At 38.8% G+C, this 4,289-nt stretch overlaps 1 protein-coding gene across 1 annotated transcript in view; it reads left to right on the forward strand.

The window, feature by feature from the left end:
* Window positions 1-4,289, forward strand: part of LOC102756268 (protocadherin beta-10) — a 37,699-nt gene that overhangs the window by 20,235 nt on the left and 13,175 nt on the right. The window contains exon 2 of the transcript XR_001516080.1: window positions 524-967. The gene's annotated coding sequence lies outside the window, so the exon portion shown is untranslated. The remainder of the gene's footprint in view (window positions 1-523; window positions 968-4,289) is intronic.

Consider the following 4,289-nt stretch of genomic DNA (forward strand, 5'->3'; position numbering starts at 1 on the left):
GTCGGCCGAGCCGGGCTACCTGGTGAGCAAGGTGGTGGCGGTGGACGCGGACTCGGGCCAGAACGCCTGGCTGTCGTTCCAGCTGCTCAAGGCCACGGAGCCCGGGCTGTTCGGCGTGTGGGCGCACAATGGCGAGGTGCGCACGGCGCGGCTGCTGAGCGAGCGCGACGCGGCCCGGCACCGGCTGCTGGTGCTGGTCAGGGACCATGGCGAGCCCGCGCTGTCGGCCAGCGTCACGCTGCACGTGCTGCTGGTGGACGGCTTCTCGCAGCCCCACCTGCCGCTGCCCGAAGCGGCGGCCGACCCGGCGCCGGCCGACCCGCTGACCGTGCACCTGGTCATCGCGCTGGCGGCGGTGTCGTCGCTGTTCCTGTTCTCGGTGCTGGCGTTCATCGCGGTGCGGCTGTGCAGGCGGAGCAGGGCCGCCTGGGTGGGTGGCTGCTCGGTGCCTGAGGGCCCCTTTCCGGGCCGCCTGGTGGACGTCAGCGGCACCGGGACCCTGTCCCAGAGCTACCAGTATGAGGTGTGTCTGATGGGAGGTACTGGGACAGATGAGTTTAAATTTCTGAAGCCGATTATTCCCAATCTTCCAGCCCATGACACTGGTAGAAATGTAGAGGAAAATGAGAACTTCAGGAATAGCTTTGGAGTCAACATCCAATAAAATTTTTATTTTAAACATTTAGTCTTTCATTATTCTTGGCAAACTGGTAAGATTTTGCCAATTTATAGTGGATTTCAGTTGTACAGTAGTTGCATGTATTATTCCTGAAGCTCTTGCATTTTGCTTTACAAATCTTTATTAGTTTGTGTGTTTTCTGTTTGTTTGTTTGTTTTCATTTATTTTTTCAAAAATGGCATATTGGGCTGGCCAGGTCGCTCAGTTGGTTATAAAGTCATCCTGATACATCAAGGTTGCGAGTTCAATTCCTTTTTAGGACTCACACAAGTATCAACCAATGAATGCGTAAATAAGTGGACAACAAATTGACGTTTCTCTCTCAAATCAATTTTAAAAGTTGAAAAATGGCATGTTAAAGAAGTTATTGCTCATTTTTTGTGGTAATAGTATTGTTATGCAAAACAATGTTGTTGATTATTTGGAATTGCAATCGAATGTGTTAAGAGTGAATGCTACAATATATGTAATTTACTTCTAGACATTTCGTTAAAGCTTAACTAAAGCAAAAATTTTAAATGCTGCTGAATCTGGGTGAAAAGAAATTGGATTTTATCATATTATTCTCCTTGAAAACTTTTCATCATAAACATTAAAAATGTTAACTTACTGTATTCAGTACTAGAGCACCTTTTTGTTAGTTTATAGTAAAGTGTTTTTTTGAGATTTTACTTTTTGACAAAATAAAAGTGACCACATTGGAAATTATTGATTTCTTAAGTAACTTTTCTTTATTGTTGTTGATGCTGATTTGGGAGAAGAGTCTTACAATGTCCTGATACTTTACATCCCTGTTTTGTTTTCTGTAATATACCCTGTTTGCTAGTTTAAATTTGTATTATTTTATATTGCTTATTACTTAACTAGAATGTAGTCTATGGTATTATCTTGAGTAAACAATCCTCCAGCAGAAAAGTACAGGTGAAAAAATTTCTTAAGAAATTGAAATGGAAATTCACACTGTTAATGAAATAAAGAAGGAAGACATTGGATGTACAGTACAGTGCCATATACCCATATAATACATAATACCATATTTGTAGAAAATACAAATATATAAATAAAGATAATGGAAGGAGAGAAGAAGGAACAGATGTAGGAAAGGAGACATGTGTTTATATGTAGGAGGATTAGGGTGCAGTGAGAAGTGAGAGCTATACCAATGTCCATGACAGAAATTGTCTCTTCTAAGAGATTGTTTAAATTGATTGCAGCATTATGAAGTTGATTTAGTATTGATCAGTTGCTAAAAATAGATATTATTTCTCTATGCTCTTGAGAAGATCAATCCCCTGAACCCCATGAAACCTAAGAATTTACTTGTAATTTTGAGACATACCAAGGGATACTTTACATTTTTAATTAGGATGGTATAGATTATGTAGACCAACACTTCCACTGAAAATAATGACCTAAAAAGGCACGTATATTGTCAGGTCACAGTTACTATTTAAAAGTAACCTGAAGAGATAAATGAGCCCCATATCCACTTTTTCCCTGGGAATACTTGGAATCCTGGGAAATGTGAGCCTCTATTTTGATGGTTTATATAATAAGGGAGAAGCATAACAAATAAGAAATTTATAGAAGACCCTCACATTAATAAATATGAATCCCTAAGAACCACATCTTAACCAGTAGGTGGGTGATCCTTCGTGTGGAATATCAGCTTTGAACTTGAATTTTGATTTAAGGTGACAGATCCTAATAGAACCAAATGCAGACCTTCTATGAAGAAGGTTTATTCATTCTAAGCCTAGAACTATTATATAAGTGATTTTAGTTAACTTTAACACAAAAATAACTGCATACACAAAGAAACATGACACTATGAGTGAGAGCCAGCAGGAGGGAAAAAAGAACACAGAAATAAATTTGCAAACACTTCAAATATCTTCATTATCAGACACAGTCCATAATATGCTAATCACTCTAATTGAACTAAAGTTATACTTAAAGATGTACAGAAAATAAATTTGAAAGGTTAGAAGACAACAGAATAGAACTGAAAAATATGATAATCAAAATTTGAAACTGAATAAAAGTTTTAAAAGAAAATTAGATATATCCAAATAAAGAATTCATGGAGTAAAAGAAGTCAGAATATAATTTATTCAGCATGCAACTCAGAAGGTTAATAAGATGAAAAATACAAAGAAGATGGTTAGAAACATAGGACAGAATAAAAAGGTTTAACATACATTTAACCAGAATTACAGGATCAATTATTTGAAAAAAATAATTGCTGGGAATTTCCAGAATTGATGAAAACACCAATGCAGTTTCAAGAGATTCAAATAAACCTAGCAGGATAAATAAAAGATATTTATACCGTGCTTGCTTTAGCAGCACATATACTAAAATTGGAACGATACAGAGAAGATTAGCATAGCCCCTGTGCAAGGATGACACGCAAATTCGTGAAGCGTTCCATATTTTAAAAAAATATGTTCATACCTAGAAACATCATTGTGAAATTTCAGAAAGCCCAAAACAAAGAAATCTTTTTTTTAAAGTAACCCCCCCCCAAAAAAAGTAAAAACCATGGGGAAAAGACATTTAACCTTTAAACACAAGACTATTAGAGTGACAGCTATGTTCCATGTTGACAATTTCTCAACAGTAGCAATGGAAACTAAAAGAAAATAAGATATCTTCAATGTGCTGAAACAGTCCAGCTGGTGTGGCTCAGTAGTTGAGCGTTGACCCATGAACCAAGAGGTCCCCCACTGAATACTGGTCACAGGCCCCAGATGCAAGTTTTTTTTTTAATTAAATCTTTATTGTTCAGATTATTACATTTGTTCCTCTTCCCCCCCCATAACTCCCCTCCTCCCAGTTCACACCACACCCTCCGCCCTCACTCCCCACCCACTGTCCTCATCCATAGGTGCACAATTTTTGTCCAGTCTCTTCCCCTATCCCCCACACCTCTTCCCTCCCCCCCCCAGAATAGCCAGTCCATTCTCTATGTCCCTGATTCTATTATAATCACAAGTTCATGCTGTCCATCAGATTATTTATTCCCTTAATTCTTAGATTCACTTGTTGATAGATGCATATTTGTTGTTCATATTTTGTATCTTTACCTTTTTCTTCTTCTTCCTCTTCTTAAAGGATACCTTTCAGCATTTCATATAATACTGGTTTGGTGGTGATGAACTCCTTTAGCTTTTCCTTATCTGTGAAGCTCTTTATCTGATCTTCAATTCTGAATGATAGCTTTGCTGGGTAAAGTAATCTTGGTTGTAGGTTCTTGCTATTCATCACTTTAAATATTTCTTGCCACTCTCTTCTGGCCTGCATGGTTTCTGTTGAGAAATCAGCTGACAGTCGTATGGGTATTCCCTTGTAGGTAACTGACTGTCTTTCTCTTGCTGCTTTTAAGATTCTCTCTTTGTCTTCTCCTCTTGGCATTTTAATTATGATGTGTCCTGGTGTGGTCCTCTTTGGTTTCCTTTTGTTTGGGGTTCTCTGCACTTCCTGGACTTGTAAGTCTATTTCTTTCAGCAGGTAGGGGAAGTTTTCTGTCATTATTTCTTCAAATAGGTTTTCAATATCTTGCTCTCTCTCATCTTCTGGCACCCCTATCATTCTGATGTTCGTACAC

This window comes from Myotis davidii, unplaced genomic scaffold, assembly GCF_000327345.1.
Source record: "Myotis davidii unplaced genomic scaffold, ASM32734v1 scaffold89, whole genome shotgun sequence".
NCBI lineage: Eukaryota > Metazoa > Chordata > Mammalia > Chiroptera > Vespertilionidae > Myotis > Myotis davidii.